Here is a 19,646-nt window from a genome sequence, read left to right as displayed (position 1 = left end):
AAATGTGGACCTTGCATGTTGAATGGGCACCAGAGTAGGCAATTCCAATATCAAGAGTGTAATATGCACTGAAAAAATTTTAGCAAACAATGGTGGAAACAATCACTGCAGGATCTCAAATAGTAGCTTTTGTTGCAAGCACTTGTGATTTCTGAAAAAAAGGAAAGTCAGTCAAGAGGGGCACCAAAGCTGACCCTTTTGTGTGTTTGTATATGGGCTAATAAATCACTGAAGATTTTTGCAACATTACCAGTGTGCTACTGGATTTTTTCATTGGATGTAAAAGTTGACCCAGCTTGCAGGCAAGGGTCTTCCGGTTTAGCACCTGGACCTGCACAGGTAAATACAAGAGGGTAAAGCACTCCTAACTATTTGATACCTTAATAGCAAAGTGACTTAGGGAACTTTATATGCTTACTTAGTTATGACAGTCCAGATGGACACAGACTTAGGGGCTTATTTTAACTACAAGGTTGGGTAGCTACATAGTTCCTGTGATGCGATTGTCAAAAAGCTCTTAACTGTGACTGTGTTTAGGGGGTCCATGTTTCTTGGTGCTGTGGCCCTGGGAAAGTGGGGATGGAGATGTTGATTTAGCCTGGGGATTGCATTAACATGGTATGTTTGAGTTACATATAGCACCCTTCTTTTCATTTGCTTTACTAATATATCTTGTAGGGGAGTTTTTTTTTACTATAAAATCCGAATTTTTAGTGAAAAAAAAACCTTGAATTTTTCGTGATTTATTATACCCTAAGGCTGCTAAAAGTCTGAATCCGAAAATACTCTACCTCCAAGCTATTGGGGCTCTGTAGAAGTCAATGGCAAAGGTCCCTTTTCAAATTTGAAGATATCATGGTCTGCTCTGAGTTTAGGCCAAAAATCCACAAAAATTGGAGGGTTCGAGCGATTTCACAAAAAATCTGAGCATTTCAGGCATAAAACCCGAAAAATTCAGGGTGGTTTTTTTTTAGCATTTCAAATTTGAAGATATCCTGGTCTGCTCTGAGTTTAGACCAAAAATCCACAAAAATCAGAGGGTTCGAGCGATTTCACAAAAAATCTGAGCATTTCGGGCATAAAACCCGAAAAATTCAGGGTGTTTAGCAAGAACCCACATTTTTCAAGTTTTTTTCTGAATTGGTTTTTTCAATGATAAATCATGGATTCTAGTTTGGTCTGACTTTTTTTACTTAAAAAAATCTGAAAAACCTGATTTTAAAAATAATTCCAGTAATCTAGTTAAAAGTTAGAACAATAGGAAGATCTTGGGTTTGTTTCTAGTCATGGCACTATATGAAAGGAGGTTGTTTTCCCCGTGTCTGATTTTTTCACACTCCAAAAACATACAGGCTAATGATAAAATTGACCATAGTCTGTCTCTGTGTGATAGGGATCTTAGATTGTAAGCACCCTGGGGGCAGGGACTGATGTGAATTATGTATAACCTTTGTCAAACTCTGCAGAATGCTATATAAATTAAAAAATAAATAATAATACTAAACAAAAATGTTTGCTAATGTTGGTGCTTAAATACTGAGGGCCCGTTAGGTTGTATTGTTGTTCTGGTGATACCATGGTTTTCATCAAAGTAACCTGTATCTGAGGAAAATCTTTGATATGAAACATGTTTAGCAAAATCTCATTAACAAAAACGGCAATTACCTTCTAACACTCTATTGAATTTCTGTATCTTTATCTAAGTACGGTATGGGATCCGTTATCCGGATACCCATTTTCCAGATAACTCCAAATTACGGAAAAGCCGTCTCCTATAGACTTCATTCCATCCAAATAATTCCAAACGATTACCTTTTTTTCTGTAATAATTAAACAGTACCTTGTATTTGATCCAAACTAAGATATAATTAATCCTTTTTGGTTTATTTAATGCTTATATGATTTTCTAGTAGGTATGAAGGAATGAAGATCCAAATTACAGAAAGATCAATTATTTGGACAACCCCAGGTCCTCAGCATTCTGGATAACAGGTCCCATACCTGTACTATGTCCTTGAATATGTTCCGTTCTACATGAATGCAATGTATTTATTTGAGGCACTAATTTGATATAGTGCTGCTACCACACATGCTATCTATTTTTATTCATAGACCCTTTTCTATGTTGTCATCTACATTAGCATGGCAGTTGTACTGTTTCAGCAATCTGTTACCTACTTAGGGCATTGGCAGACATGGCTCAATGTGGAAGGGCTGGTAATCCCCCAAAAATGCAGAAGGAGGAATTTTCTTCTAGATTACCGGGAATAGCCGCATTTATTGTGTTTCACATGACTGCGGAGGGGCAATTATTTTGGAGAGTTTTATCGCTCAGCTTTGTGTTGACGCTAAATAATCCAGAACCAAAGCAGAGAGTTTATGTGACTCTCCTTTTCTTTGAAAATAGAACAGGTATGCACATTCTGTGTGCACCCTGTACCTTCTGACTTGGCATCCACTGAGAGCTAAAATACATTTCTTGAACTGACTCCTTGCTTTGCTCATGCAACAGCTTCAGCTCATCCCTTTATCTCAGATTCCAGTATTCATTTTTACAGCGTTCAAACAGAGAAGGTAAAAATTACACCCAAGAAGCCGGGGCCTTAGCCAGCAACTAACTAGTGGTATCCGTTTAGCAAGAAGCCCTGACCAAAGCGGACTACATGTTAGGCAAGGGTTCATTCTGTAAAAAAATTACTGGTCTTCCTATATTTTTATTTGTCTTTCCTATTTATAACATTGAAACCACAAATTATTTTAACTGGCAAGGTGGCAACTCCAGGCAAGGCAGGTACATACACCCTTCATTAGTGAATAAAGTCCAATTCTAATTGAATGAAAATATTTTATTATTTGTTAAATGCAAACAAAATTCTTTAATTAAAATCATATCGCCAGTAATTTTTTCAGATCAGTCGCACAATTCCTTTATCAAATGTAGTAAAACTCATAAAATTAATGTTTAAGGTGATTAAATGCACGCTTAATTAGGGATGCACTGAATCCAGGATTCGGTTCCGGATTCGGCCTTTTTCAGCAGGATTCGGATTCGGCCAAATCCTTGTGCCTGGCGAATCTGAATTTGCATATGTAAATTAGGGGCGGGTAGGGAAATCACATGACTTTTCGTCACAAAAGAAGAATTTTTTCCACTTTTTCCTTTCCTGCCCCTAATTTGCATATGCAGATTCGGATTTGGTTGGTATTCGGCCTAATCTGTCTCCAAGGATTCGGGGATTCGGCCGAATACCAAATAGTGGATTCGGTGCATTCCTACTCTTAATGCATACATCAAACAATCTATGTAATAATTGTACAAAAATCATGCAATTGCTTACATTAAATAGAAGGAAATAAATTATCAGTGTACTTTTGAGGTTTTTGTTTCTGTTGACAGAGGGAAGAAGGGGAAAATACCAGGTAGATTGAAGCTGTTATACCCATGCTTTCTGTAGTCTTTCCATACTTACTGTATAAAGCAATGAGATGGGCCACTCACTTCTCGTGAGGGTTTTATCCAGTCCTAAGGTACATAAATAATATCTAAAAAATATGATTTATATTTCCCTACCCACTCCATTTTATTAACAAGATAGGTCACCAAAGTTCTTTATAGTAGCTTAGCAGTGATCACAATGGAGGCAGGGTGTTGAATGGGTGGAGTGGGGGTGCGGTTGGGCAGATGAGGGTCTAGCACGATCTGGGTTGGCATCTCTGTGATTTCTGCAGTTGTGTGCTATTGAGGAATTCTTGGGGGAAGGTCAGATGGGAACAAACTAGATTTATCTCAGTTTACCCATAAGCCAAATGCCCACATTATCTTAATATATTGAGAACATTTTGCTCTGCTGGGCATAGAGTTTCTTAAATTCTAATTTGTTTCATGTAAAATTAGGGTTTGTTTTAGTTTTCTCCACAACAGCAGCAGATTGTGCTCATAGGATAAGTAAACCTTAAAAATAAGTGCATGTAAAATTGATGAGAGTGCTATTCTAAGAACGTTTGCAATGTACATTCATATTTTTTTAATTCCAAGATATTAAAGGATACATATACTGTTAACATGAACGAATGTTGTTACAACAGTGCAACCTGGTGGTCATTTTCTGACCAGTCTTACCACCAAGTAGTCAAGGAAGTTGTCAGGAGAATGAAAGAGGCTGCTCTGATGTTCTTCTGTTAGGAAAAAAATTAGAAACCTTTCTCAAATCTTTCATAACCAGAAAAACATCACACCAGCCCTATTTCTTTCTCCTGCTTAAAATAGCACCCTCGTCAATTTAACATTTACTTATTTTTAATGTTTACTTATCCTGTAAGATTTCATTCTTAGTGTATGGATTTCAGATCCTAAATTGTTAATGTTCTAACTACATGTATTTGCAAGATTTGATTAGTTAAATAAAAGTTCTTTCGGGAAGACTAAAGCAATAAGGAAATTTTTATATGATTGCTCTCGGATGTTTTGCTAAATACTGCTGCAATTCATAACCTTGCTAAATGCTAATGCGAAGCCTGATCATATTTTTCACTTACAGTTTTGTTCCAAAATGAAAATAATACATAATTTTATGAGTTAAGGAATTAAAGATGGAATCTCCAAGCACCCAATTCAGAGTCTGTTCAATTTATATTCATATGTTTAGATATTTTCCCCTGACTAGCAAAGATCTTGAAAAAAAGTTGATATAAAACAATAACTCTCATATGTGCTCATTTATGTAGAGGTTGATGCAAGTCCTGGCACTGACACTTTGCACTTTTGCCCTTATGGTGGTTGTGGCTTTTTAAGCTTATTCAAAGCCTTATTTATGATTGCAAGTTGAATTTGCAAGTGCACACATTTAATTAAAATTAAACATTCATTGATATTCTTCATAAAAGTAATTGTGCCCATTCATATTACTTGTGGCAAGCATCGTTGTGCTCCTGCCTGCTCTGATGTATTACTCGCAAGTGTGGACATTGATGTAAGGGAACCCTGGAATTACACCTGTTCACACTTTGCACCATTTCCATCCAATATTAAATGACCCCTAATATGTTTTCGGAAGTCCTGCTATTTATTAATTGTGTGGACCTGCCAGTATTTCCAGGGTTTTCTTAGCCTTAGCTACCAAGTTGTGATTTATAGATTGTAAACTAATCTCCTTATTAAAGCTTTGTGCCAAACATTTGTGCAGAGTGCACAAGTTGAGGTACAATTATGATGAAATTCTGGAAACTGGCTGGATTTTGGGTGATAAGAATAGCAAGTAGCAGGGAGTAGCATACCTCCCAACATTTTGGAAGTAAAAAGAGGGCCAAAATTTTTTTCTGCACGTAGCGCAGCAAATTTATTTGACCACGCCCTTTGTGGCCACACCCCATTATTACCATGTTCATTTTACAAAATTTGGCAGGTTATGAAAGTTTGAAAATAATTCTCCTTATCTAAACTGTTTTTTTGTGTCTCAAAATTGTTACAAAGTATCTTATTTGCACCTGTTAGGTGTTCTGTGCTCTCTGCTAAAAGCCAATTAATTTAGAAACTGTTTCTTTTTCTGGCTGTTCAGTGCAGAGAAAAGGGACTTTCCAGTACAAATGAGGGAGTGCAGGTTGAGCTGTCAAAAGAGGTACTGTCCCTCCGAAAAAGGGACAGTTGGGAGGTATGGAGTAGGGAGAAGTAGGGAGAGCAAGGTAGGCCTACATAACATCTGTCTTCAGCATGTTGCAAGTGATGTTGCTGATGCATTTATGCCCATAAAAGCTCCTTCTGGCATCTGTGGAATAGTGGATTTTTTTTTTAAAGGTTAATTTTTATTGAATTTTACAACAGAACAAAAAAAAAAATAGAAGGAAGGAAAGCTAGGTAGAAAAGAAAGAAAGAAGAAAAAAGAGGGGAGAAGAGGTATGGCTGAAATCAGTGGTCGGTCGAGGTGGCTGGCGATTCAAGCCAAGGGTTCCAAATATTCTCGAATTTCTTAGGACATCCTCGTGCTAAGTATGTGAGCTTGTACAGTTCCAATTGTGAATTAATCAGTCCAATCCATCTATTCAGAGTCGGTGGTGATGGGCCCATCCAGTGAAGGGCAACGACTTTTTTTGCGTAAAAGAAAAGCAACCGCATCAGACATCTAGTGTTTACTCTAGGAACCACAGAGTCAAGGAGACCCAGAAGACAGGTACCCGGGTTAAGTATCTGGGGAAGTTCCAGTTCGGTGGCCATGAAGTTCGCAGTTGCCTTCCAATATCTAAGTATCACCGGGCAATCCCACATTAGATGTATAAAAGTAGCAACAGGAGCACCACATCTTGGGCAGCTGGGCGAGGCTACTCTTCCCATTGTAAATAGTTTCTGAGGGGTGAGGTATGTTTGATGTATAATCCTAAACTATATAAGCCTGTCTCTCACACTCACCAACGGAATATATAAGTTGTCTATGATTTCTTTCCAATCATCTGGGAAATAGTGGATTTTAAAGGTATTTTACCACAACAGCACAAAGTACTTTGCACTATTTGGACACTAGTCACAATGTTTTTTCCCCCCTAAATAAAGTGCTTTTCAGCAGAATTTCAGCATTTCAAGTTGCATACAATGCATTTGGATCTGGAGTTCATAGATGCAAGTCAGCAGCGGCAATTGGCTCTACTGGTGGAGCACTGGATTCCTATCGTTAGTACGTGTGCTTGTGCACTATTCTTCACAATAGTGGAGCTACCACACCTGTTGACATAAGCCATTTGATCTCTTAACCCTTTAACCGCCAAGCACGTACGGCGTACGTGCTGGCGGTTCAGGGCTCAGGCTGCCAAGAACGTACCATGTACGTTCTCCTGCAGCTGAGCCCTACACTCTGCATCGGCGGCTTTTGCCGCCTCCGCAGAGTGTCAGAAGGGTTGACAGCCCCCTGGGCAACAAGGCTGGGGGGCTGTCGAGTCGGATCTGCGACACGATTGTCGCAGATCCGACTTCAAAGACGCAAATGCGCTGGAAAAAGCGCTGCTGCGTCATACTCACCTCTTCCTTCCTGAACAGCCGCCCACACGCTTCCTGCTGCGCAGTAACTCTGCAGACACGCTGTTCTGGCTGCCTCTATCTGTTCCAGCGATCCTCCTGCTACAAAAACGGTAAGTGCACGTTTTTTTACCCACTTACCTGCATTTACACATACCTACAGTACATTTATACACTTACACAAACATTTTAATAAAAATTTGTATTTTTTATTTTTTTATTTTAGCACACTTGGTCAATTTTGTACACTTATTTACACTTAATTACATGTATTTGCACACTTAGACAACTTTTATTAGTGCACAAATATGTATACACAAAAACTCACAAACAGGTTTTTTTTTTTTTTTTTTTACTTATTCATTGTACTGTTTGTTTTGCCTAAAAACATGTTATTTTGACAGCGTGACTATTGGATAATCGATTTCGGCCACTAATTACGTTGTCGGATCAATTATTTTGTTATTTCATTGATGTACGCTATTTTTGTGGTTTTATTGCAATTTTATCCCTGCATTATTGTTCCTTTTGAATCTTTAGTATTGTTTTGCTGTTTGGTGCTTTGGTATAGAAAGATTTATTTTACTTAGTTTGATTCGCCAGAATATATGCTTTCCAAAAATATATAGTTTTCTAGGGGTCTTTTTACATTTTGTGGGTCATACGGCACATAACGCACAGTTGGGGCTCTCTTTTCTGCAGCTTAGTTGGCCAGCGTGAAAATTCATATGCATGTTTTTCATTTGGGGTCCGTACACGCCACATACTTTGGTAAATCTTTGCATATTGGGCATCAAACTATTCAGTAGACCTCTGACGTCCATATTTAGGGTGATTTCTCTTTATACGTAAAACATTGTGTGTGATAAATGCGGCAAACTGCAACAATTTTAGGCGATTTTCAGAAATGTTGTAAAAACCTCTACGTTTAGAAAAGCTTTGCAGTTTGGTAGTTTGGTGTAGAAAGACGTCTTTATCTTAGGTGGATTCGTCAGAATGTGTACTTTCCAAAAACATATGGTTTTCGGGGGTTTTTGCTGTTAGGAGGGTCTTGAGGCACATAATATGAAGTCAATGGTCTATGTTCACAGAAGGCGAATCGGCAGCGGAGTAAATCATATGCACTATTTTCATTTGGGGTCCGCATATGCCAGCTGCCTTGGTATATCAATGCATATTGGGCATCAAACTGTTCAGTAGACCCTTGGCATCAATATTTATGGTGTTTTACAATTGTATGAAAAAAATTGGGTGAAATAAATGCGGCCAATTGCAATATTTTTAGGCAATTTCAAAAATGTAAAAACTGTTGCTTTTATCGCCAAATTTAGGAAAGGCTTGCGACTTGGTACTTTGGAGTACAAAGACATGCATACCCAATTTGGATTCGCGGGAATGTGTACTTTCCGAAAATATATGGTTTTCTGGGGTGAATGTGCATTTTCTACCTTTGCTCCCCCCCAAAACTATGTTTATGTGTTGATTTTGCAGTACCTAAAATGACAGACCATATGGGGGTCTTCCTTTTAGGGCCCCTATATGCCACGTGCTTGGGTACACCTATACATATTGGGCATCAAACTGTTCAGAGGACCCTAGGCTTTCATATTTGGGGTGATTTCTCTTGATACCTAATAGTATGTGGGTAATACGATGCTGCAGGTTAGAAATTTTGAGGTGACTTTTGGAAATGTCACCAAAATCACCAAATTTGGGAATGGTTTGCGGCTTGGTACTTTGGAATACAAAGACATGCATACTCAATTTAGATTCGTGGGAATGTGTACTTTCCGAAAATATATGGTTTTCTTGGGTGAACTTACTTTTTTCTACATTTGCCCCCCTCAAAACAATGTAAATGTGTTGATTTTGCAGTATCTGAAATGACAGACCATATGGGGTTCTTCGTTTTGGGGCCCCTGTATGCCACGTGCTTGGGTACACCTATACATATTGGGTATCAAACTGTTCAGAGGACCCTAAGCTTTCATATTTGGGGTGATTTGTCTTGATACCTAAAAGTATGTGGGTAATACAATGCTGCAGGGTCGAAATTTTGAAGTCATTTTTGGAAATGTCCCCAAAATCACCAAATTTAGGAATGGTTTGCGGCTTGGTACTTTGGAGTACAAAGACATGCATACCCAATTTAGATCCGTGGGAATGTGTACTTTCCGAAAATATATGGTTTTCTGGGGTGAACTTACTTTTTTCTACATTTGCCCCCCTCAAAACAATGTAAATGTGTTGATTTTGCAGTACCTGAAATGACAGACCATATGGGGGTCTTCGTTTTGGGGCCCCTATACGCCACGTGCTTGGGTACACCTATACATATTGGGCATCAAACTGTTCAGAGGACCCCAGGCTTTCATATTTGGGGTGATTTGTCTTGATACCTAAAAGTATGTGGGTAATACAATGCTGCAGGGTCGAAATTTTGAAGTCATTTTTGGAAATGTCCCCAAAATCACCAAATTTAGGAATGGTTTGCGGCTTGGTACTTTGGAGTACAAAGACATGCATACCCAATTTAGATCCGTGGGAATGTGTACTTTCCGAAAATATATGGTTTTCTGGGGTGAACTTACTTTTTTTCTACATTTGCCCCCCTCAAAACAATGTAAATGTGTTGATTTTGCAGTACCTGAAATGACAGACCATATGGGGGTCTTCGTTTTGGGGCCCCTATACGCCACGTGCTTGGGTACACCTATACATATTGGGCATCAAACTGTTCAGAGGACCCCAGGCTTTCATATTTGGGGTGATTTGTCTTGATACCTAAAAGTATGTGGGTAATACAATGCTGCAGGGTCGAAATTTTGAAGTCATTTTTGTAAATGTCACCTAAATCACCAAATTTAGGAATGATTTGCGGCTTGGTACTTTGGCGTAGAAAGACATGCATACCCAATTTGGATTTGTTGGAATGTGTACTTTCCGAAAATATATGGTTTTCTGGGGTGAACTTACTTTTTTCTACATTTGCCCCCCTCAAAACAATGTAAATGTGTTGATTTTGCAGTACCTGAAATGACAGACCATATGGGGGTCTTCGTTTTGGGGCCCCTATACGCCACGTGCTTGGGTACACCTATACATATTGGGCATCAAACTGTTCAGAGGACCCCAGGCTTTCATATTTGGGGTGATTTGTCTTGATACCTAAAAGTATGTGGGTAATACAATGCTGCAGGGTCGAAATTTTGAAGTCATTTTTGGAAATGTCCCCAAAATCACCAAATTTAGGAATGGTTTGCGGCTTGGTACTTTGGCGTAGAAAGACATGCATACCCAATTTGGATTCGTGGGAATGTGTACTTTCTGAAAATATATGGTTTTCTGGGGTGAACTTACTTTTTTCTACATTTGCCCCCCTCAAAACAATGTAAATGTGTTGATTTTGCAGTACCTGAAATGACAGACCATATGGGGGTCTTCGTTTTGGAGCCCCTATACGCCACGTGCTTGGGTACACCTATACATATTGGGCATCAAACTGTTCAGAGGACCCCAGGCTTTCATATTTGGGGTGATTTGTCTTGATACCTAAAAGTATGTGGGTAATACGATGCTGCAGGGTCGAAATTTTGAAGTGATTTTTGGAAATGTCGCCAAAATCACCAAATTTAGGAATGGTTTGCGGCTTGGTACTTTGTAGTAGAAAGACATGCATACCCAATTTGGATTCGTGGGAATGTGTACTTTCCGAAAATATATGGTTTTCTGGGGTGAACTTACTTTTTTCTACCTTTGCCCCCCCCAAAACGATGTAAATGTGTTGATTTTGCAGTACCTGAAATGACAGAACATACAAGGGGGGGTCTTCATTTTAGGGCCCCTATATGCCACGTGCTTGGGTACACCTATACATATTGGGCATCAAACTGTTCAGAGGATCCTAGGCTTTCATATTTGGGGTGATTTCTCTTGATACCTAAAAGTATGTGGGTAATACGATGCTGCAGAGTAGATATTTTGAGGTGATTTTTGGAAATGTCACCAAAATCACCAAATTTAGGAATGATTTGCAGCTGGGTACTTTGGCGTAGAAAGACATGCATACCCAATTTGGATTCGTTGGAATGTGTACTTTCCGAAAATATGTGGTTTTCTGGGGTGAACTTACTGTTTTCTACTTTTGCCCCCCAAAAACAATGTAAATGTGTTGATTTTGCAGTACCTGAAATGTCAGACAATATGGGGGTCTTCCTTTTAGGGCCCCTATATGCACATGCTTGGGTACACCTATACATATCGGGCATCAAACTGTTCAGAGGACCCTAGGCTTTCATATTTGGGGTGATTTGTCTTGATACCTAAAAGTATGTGGGTAATACGATGCTGCAGGGTAGATATTTTGAGGTGATTTTTGGAAATGTCACCTAAATCACCAAATTTAGGAATGATTTGCGGCTTGGTACTTTGGCGTAGAAAGACATGCATACCCAATTTGGATTCGTTGGAATGTGTACTTTCCGAAAATATATGGTTTTCTGGGGTGAACTTACTGTTTTCTACTTTTGCCCCCCCCCCAAAACGATGTAAATGTGTTGATTTTGCAGTACCTGAAATGACAGACTATATGGGGGTCTTCCTTTTGGGGCCCCTGTATGCCACGTGCTTGGGTACACCTATACATATCGGGCATCAAACTGTTCAGAGGACCCTAGGCTTTCATATTTGGGGTGATTTGTCTTGATACCTAAAAGTATGTGGGTAATACGATGCTGCAGGGTAGATATTTTGAGGTGATTTTTGGAAATGTCACCTAAATCACCAAATTTAGGAATGATTTGCGGCTTGGTACTTTGGCGTAGAAAGACATCCATAACCAATTTGGATTCGTTGGAATGTGTACTTTCCGAAAATATATGGTTTTCTGGGGTGAACTTACTGTTTTCTACTTTTGCCCCCCCAAAACGATGTAAATGTGTTGATTTTGCAGTACCTGAAATGACAGACTATATGGGGGTCTTCCTTTTGGGGCCCCTGTATGCCACGTGCTTGGGTACACCTATACATATCGGGCATCAAACTGTTCAGAGGACCCTAGGCTTTCATATTTGGGGTGATTTCTCTTGATACCTAAAAGTATGTGGGTAATACGATGCTGCAGGGTAGATATTTGAGGTGATTTTTGGAAATGTCACCAAAATCACCAAATTTAGGAATGATTTGCGGCTTGGTACTTTGGCGTAGAAAGACATGCATACCCAATTTGAATTCGTGGGAATGTGTACTTTCCGAAAATATATGGTTTTCTGGGGTGAACTTACTGTTTTCTACTTTTGCCCCCCCAAAACAATGTAAATGTGTTGATTTTGCAGTACCTGAAATGTCAGACTATATGGGGGTCTTCCTTTTAGGGCCCCTATATGCCACATGCTTGGGTACACCTATACATATCGGGCATCAAACTGTTCAGAGGACCCTAGGCTTTCATATTTGGGGTGATTTGTCTTGATACCTAAAAGTATGTGGGTAATACGATGCTGCAGGTTAGATATTTTGAGGTGATTTTTGGAAATGTCACCTAAATCACCAAATTTAGGAATGATTTGCGGCTTGGTACTTTGGCGTAGAAAGACATGCATACCCAATTTGGATTCGTGGGAATGTGTACTTTCCGAAAATATATGGTTTTCTGGGGTGAACTTACTGTTTTCTACTTTTGCCCCCCCCCCCAAAACGATGTAAATGTGTTGATTTTGCAGTACCTGAAATGACAGACTATATGGGGGTCTTCCTTTTGGGGCCCCTGTATGCCACGTGCTTGGGTACACCTATACATATCGGGCATCAAACTGTTCAGAGGACCCTAGGCTTTCATATTTGGGGTGATTTCTCTTGATACCTAAAAGTATGTGGGTAATACGATGCTGCAGGGTAGATATTTTGAGGTGATTTTTGGAAATGTCACCAAAATCACCAAATTTAGGAATGATTTGCGGCTTGGTACTTTGGCGTAGAAAGACATGCATACCCAATTTGGATTCGTGGAAATGTGTACTTTCCGAAAATATATGGTTTTCTGGGGTGAACTTACTGTTTTCTACTTTTGCCCCCCCCAAAACAATGTAAATGTGTTGATTTTGCAGTACCTGAAATGTCAAGACTATATGGGGGTCTTCTTTTTAGGGCCCCTATATGCCACGTGCTTGGGTACACCTATACATATTGGGCATCAAACTGTTCAGAGGACCCTAGGCTTTCATATTTGGGGTGATTTCTCTTGATACCTAAAAGTATGTGGGTAATACGATGCTGCAGGGTAGATATTTTGAGGTGATTTTTGGAAATGTCACCAAAATCACCAAATTTAGGAATGATTTGCGGCTTGGTACTTTGGCGTAGAAAGACATGCATACCCAATTTGGATTCGTGGGAATGTGTACTTTCCGAAAATATATGGTTTTCTGGGGTAAACTTACTGTTTTCTACTTTTGCCCCCCCCCCCAAAACGATGTAAATGTGTTGATTTTGCAGTACCTCAAATGACAGACCATATGGGAGTCTTCCTTTTGGGGCCCCTATATGCCACGTGCTTGGGTACACCTATATATATTGGGCATCAAACTGTTCAGAGGACCCTAGGCTTTCATATTTGGGGTGATTTCTCTTGATACCTAAAAGTATGTGGGAAATACGATGCTGCAGGGTAGACATTTTTAAGTGATTTTTGGAAATGTCACCAAAATCACCAAATTTAGGAATTATTTGCGGCTTGGTACTTTGGAGTACAAAGACATGCATACCCAATTTAGATTCGTGGCAATGTGTACTTTCCGAAAATATATGGTTTTCTGGGGTGAACTTACTTTTTTCTACATTTGCCCCCTCAAAACGATGTAAATGTGTTGATTTTGAAGTATCTGAAATGACAGACCATATGGGGGTCTTCCTTTTCAGGCCCCTATATGCCACTTGCTTGGGTACACCTATACATATTGGGCATCAAACTGTTCAGAGGACCCTAGGCTTTCATATTTGGGGTGATTTCTCTTGATACCTAAAAGTATGTGGGTAATACGATGCTGCAGGGTAGAAATTTTTAGGTGATTTTTGGAAATGTCGCCAAAATCACCAAATTTAGGAATGGTTTGCCGCTTGGTACTTTGGTGTAGAAAGACATGCATACCCAATTTGGATTCAGGGGAATGTGTACTTTCCGAAAATATATGGTTTTCTGGGGTGAACGTACTTTTTTCTACCTTTGCCGCCCCCCAAAACGATGTAAATGTGTTGATTTTGCAGTATCTGAAATGACAGAACAAACGGGTGGTCTTCCTTTTGGGGCCTCCTATGCCACGTGCTTGGGTACATCTATTCATATTGGGCATCAAACTGTTCAGTGGACCCAGAATTTTATATTTGGGGTGTTTTACATTGATACCTAATGATGTGTGGGAGATATGTTGCTGTAGAGTGGAAGCTTTGAGGTCATTTTTCAAAAAATTCACCAATTTCTATAAAACATTATAACTTTAGGAAACAATTGCAACTTGGTGGTTTGGAGTACAAAGATATTTCTACCCATTTTTGATTCACCAGAATCTGTTCTTTCTAGTAATGGGTAGTTTTCTAGGGTAAACCTACTGTTAGCGGAATGTTTGGCCTTGAAATCAAAAGTATGCCGTTTGGGGAGTGTTGCTTTGGAAATTTGGTTGTGTACTGCTTGTAGATTTTGAGCTATACAAGTGAGAAATCTCCATAAAACTATATATATTTGGTATTGTCGCGTTCAGGAGACATAGACCTTTCTAAATCGGCTGTGTTCTCGTACATAAAATGAATGATGTTTCTGATATATGTGATTGTTCTTCGTGCAACATGATTTTTTTCATTTTTTTTGACACTTAGAATCCAATATTTTTTTAGAGAAGTAGAATTACACCAAAATTCTTGCATATTGTGAAAGTTCAGGTTGTCCTGAAAAAAACAATATATTGTTTTCCTGGGTTAACTAAAAGACCACCCCAGGAAAGGCCCTTAAAGTGAAAGAGTGCAAAATATCTAAAAACTGCTTGGCAGTAGATGTTCGCATCTAGGACAAAACGGCTGGCAGGGAAAGGGTTAATATACATGAGAGGGGTCATTTACACAAGTGCAAAGGGAAAAAACAGATGCAGGTCCCAGAATTCCACTGTTATTGTGGGAGCACACAAATTAACATGTGCTACTGTATCTGAATTACAGAAAGGCCATCTCCCGTAGAGCCCATTAACACCAACAAATGAAAGTGAATAGAAAGGAATGACAATACAATGTACTGTTGCCCTTCACTGGTAAAACTGGTGGTTTGCTTCAGGAATACAACTATAGTTTATATAAACAAGTTGCTGTGTAGCCATGGGGCGGCCATGCAAGCACAGGATTCACAGTAGATAACACATAAGTCCCACTAAGATAAGTATTCAATTGTATACGACAGAGCTTATCTGTTATCTGCTCTGTATCCTGTGCTTGAATGGCAGCCCCATGGCTACACAGCATCTTGTTTATATAAATTATAGTGGTGTTTCTGAAGCAAATAAGTCAGTTTTACTAGTGTAGGACAACAGTGCATTAATTTTTTTGTGTTACTGTTCCTTTAAGTACATTTTTCAAATAAAAAAAAGTATTTGTTTTTTTCTGTAATAACGAAACATTACCTTGTACTTGAACCTTATTAAGGTATATGATTCCATATTGGAGGTACAACAATCATATTGGGATTATTTAATCTTAAAATGATTTTTAGCAGATTTAGTATGGTGTTCCAAATTACAGAAAGATCATTTATATCGAAAGCCCCAGGTCCTACTAGCGATCCTATACCTGTTTTATAGTTTGGTTCTGAATAGGATCTCTAATATATTAGGTTATATATATATATATATGCTTATTATTACCAACGCGTTGTCTAAAAATATCTTTTGAGACAGGGATTTATTCCTAAGGGTGCAGCTCTCCCTTTTATGCATTTCTGTAAACATCAATATTCCTCATTTTAAGATACAAGGAGAACATTGAAGCTTTTTTGATCTTTCGATTGTAAACCAGTCAAAGCCCAGAAATTTAATAAAGAATATTAAAATTCTCTATGGCTCTGTTGGAAGAGAGAAATTAAATGGTGGCACTTGATCTGAGCAATTTATATTCTCATATGCACAAAATACAAATGATGTCCTCCGCACTGCCTTTTCAGTCTTTTTAGGAATGCATCAATCCTCGCTTGGGTAAACCGCTATCCCAACAAGTGACAAAAATTAAAGAATGAGGAGAGCACTGTTCAATAGCAAAAACGCTGTGGTTGTGTTTATTAAAAGCTACTACACGACATGTTTCGGGTTACACTTGAGAAAGGGTATATAATAACCCGAAACATGTCGTGTAGTAGCTTTTAATAAACACAACCACAGCGTTATATTCTCATATGCACAACCAAGTCAGTCACTGCAGAATCTTGAAAAATGCCATACATCAGTGAATTTCAGCCTTCTTGACTTCAAGCCCCCATCCCTGGTATATTCCTGTCAGGTGGCTTTAAAACATAAGTCACAACTCTGTTAGTTCCCCAGAGACTGTAGGAGGAATTCAGAGTATATTGTATTCTCACACAAACCAAATCAGGTAGATATTTAATAAACCGACAACACTAACAGTTTTCCCAAGCTCATTGAAGCCTGCAATGTCCTGCAGGTTAAATTTCCTGATTCCAAAATATCCTCTTAGGCTAAGGCCACACATACTGGGCTGATTCTCAGACCCTACACTTGAATCGGCTCTGTTTTATGCCTACAACCAGAAACCACTGAGTCAGAGGGGGACAGAGCAGACTTTAGAGCTAAAGCGTGTGAATATGCATGTCGGCACTGAAATCTGCTCCTTGTGCCTGCACCCTGGTTGCTGCAGTGGTTTCAAAAGAGAAATGATTTGAGTGTAGGGGCTGATTCTTAGCTTGCATTTATCCAGTCTGAGAATCAGACAAGTGTGGCCTTTGCCTTTTTTGGTGTACACAAATTGAGGTTTAATTTTGCTGGTATTCTGGGAAAACACTGCATTATGGGTAATACAAATGGCAATTAGCATCCATAATTTGCATAATGCATTTATGCCATAAGAGCTCTTTTTGGCATTGCTGAAATAGAGCTCTCTAACCACTGTGGCACAGGGTGCTAAGTGCCATTTTTGGCTGCACGTCGCTATGTTTTTTTCCCCTCATAAATTAGTTTTTATGAGAATTCTAGCATTCAAGTTGTGTCTGATGCATATGGAGTACAGTTATTTGTACTAAATGGTTCTTCTAGCCTTCCACAATCCTGTAGGAAAATGTGATGGTAGAATCTTTTTGCATCCAAGTTGGGAGCCCAGAAAACCTGCCTTTGGCCAGGGGCCAATATAATTACCTTGTCAGCAGTATATCAACGGGTCACCCAACAGATGCTGAAAAAGGAAATAGGACAGACTGCTGTTCAAGATTACCAGACAAGTTGTACAATGATGCAGCTCTAGGGGACAAGGAAGAAGGATAAATGGTAATTTCATGCCATTATACATTACTTTACAGAAAATAGATAACAATATATGGTGTTATCTTTAGCCTTCTATAGAGCAACTAATTGTACACAACACTGTAGTTGGTTATTCAAGCACAATGGGTCTCTCCCTTGTAGAGATAACATGGGATGTTCTGTGCCTGAGGAGCAGAGATAAGTGATTTGCCTGAAGCCACAAGGAAATTGACACTGAACTCACTGCCAGAGATTGAACCCGGGTTCAGGGTGAGAAAGAGAGATTTTCCTCTCTCTCTCTCTCTCTCTCTCTCTCTCTCTCTCTCTCTCTCTCTCTCTCTCTCTCGCTGTTTCAGTCAGTTTTGCTATGGGTAAGCTTAAGCTGAAGGTAGGGGCACCCTTCACTGTATTTCAGGAAAAAGCTGTCTTGTGATTACACAAGATGAGTTTAAATCACTTTTAACATTCTCATTGCATTGCTTTCTGGCTGACAATGGAAAAAAATATCAGAGAATTTAATGCTCACTTGAATCATTCTGAACATTAAAGGGCGGATCTTCTATTGGTGAAAGTGTGCAGCCTGCATCAGGCTCTTTTTACAAGCAGCTCCAAGCCTGCCCTGACAGATGCTGGGTGCTGTATAGCAGGACTGCTGGGAAATGCATGTGTATGATCCGTGACCTAAAAAAATTGGATACTGTATCTGTCATAACTTATTGCAATGCTGTCTCACCTTCCTGGCCTGCAACAGACTTGGACAGAGAAAGTATCATGTATATTTTATTTCTGTATAATTCAAAATATAAAATGAATTGTGCATTGGAAGCAAATTACTTCTCTGCCATGTAGACATTTTGGGGCACATTTACTTACCTGCGAATTTGAAAAAAGACAAAGTCCATCAAGTTAAACTGCTCAAAAACAATGCATGTAAGACAGAAGCAAAGATTAGCTGTAAGCCGACAACATATGACCGGCAGTAGCAACAGTAACAACAGTAGCAAAGAGGCCCAGAGGAGTATCTGCACCCTTACCTGATAGCAATGACAAGTCCGCAGGATGGAAACTTCAGCTAGAACCCTGATAGCTTTCAGCTTAGGAACATAATTAGCTTATTAACATGCAGACTTCACAGTGTAATGAATGTTTCAAACACACCGTGGATACTGACTGATCATACTCACCAGATTCAGGTACCACACTGCTTCAGCAGAGAGATTCACCAGCCAGTACTGAAAGTACCTTGTGTAACTGTATTTTGCACAGAGGACTCCAGCTCACAACATAAGACTTCATATAATACCAGAAGTCAAAGGAACACAGGCAGCTTACCAGATAGCTCAGACTTGTCAGCAGGAATCTGGTGAAACACTGCTTGTTAAGAGCAGACTCATAAGAAAGGAAGGAGGTGCCATACTGCTTGAGCAGTGCAACCTCTAGCCATTCCTGGAGGTGCCTTAGTAACATGAGCCAATATAACTTCTGTCTGCACAGAAGATGCAGGTTCACCCATACAAAGCTTAAAATATTAAACAGCAATAGCAACGTGGCCGAAAGGCACACCTGCACCTTATCAGATAGTGACTAATTAGCTGGATGGAAACTCCAGCCAAAGCCCTGATATCTCTCAGCTGAGGGACATAATTAGCTAATTAGCATGCAGACCTCCCAGTGCACTGAGCATTTTTTTTTAAAAAAAAAACATAGTGGATACTGAAGAATCATACTCACCAGCTTCATGGCCCTTTTGCAGAAGTTCTGTAAAGCCTCACGTAACTCAAAAGAAAAGGGGAGCCCAAATAGCTCACAGTTAACAATGTGGGAAGCCCACACCTGTGTCTGTTCCCAAAAAGCACTATATTGAATCTTGTGCCTCGCTGGGCATATAGCAGGGGGGCTATTTTAGCACAGGGCTAGGACCATGGGTTCACCCACACCTGCATCTGCGGTACTCCACTAACAACACTGGTCCAATTAGAAAATATTCCATTTACCACCACTCTTTGTAGTCTATCTTTTAGCCAATTCTCTATTCAGGTACAAATTCTATGTTCCAGGCCAACATTCCTTAATTCAAACAGTAACCTTCTGTATTGCACTGTGTTACTGTATTACGTCTTAGCAAAAGAACAATGGTGTACTTTCTT

At 39.4% G+C, this 19,646-nt stretch overlaps 1 protein-coding gene across 7 annotated transcripts in view; it reads left to right on the top strand.

Annotated features, from left to right (window-relative positions):
• The window catches only part of LOC108708221 (receptor-type tyrosine-protein phosphatase U-like), an 88,074-nt gene that overhangs the window by 17,919 nt on the left and 50,509 nt on the right, over positions 1-19,646 (top strand). The gene's annotated exons all lie outside the window — the stretch shown is intronic.

Source organism: Xenopus laevis, chromosome 2L (genome assembly GCF_017654675.1).
Source record: "Xenopus laevis strain J_2021 chromosome 2L, Xenopus_laevis_v10.1, whole genome shotgun sequence".
Classification (NCBI taxonomy): domain Eukaryota; kingdom Metazoa; phylum Chordata; class Amphibia; order Anura; family Pipidae; genus Xenopus; species Xenopus laevis.
This window is presented reverse-complemented; position numbering and strand designations above follow the sequence as displayed.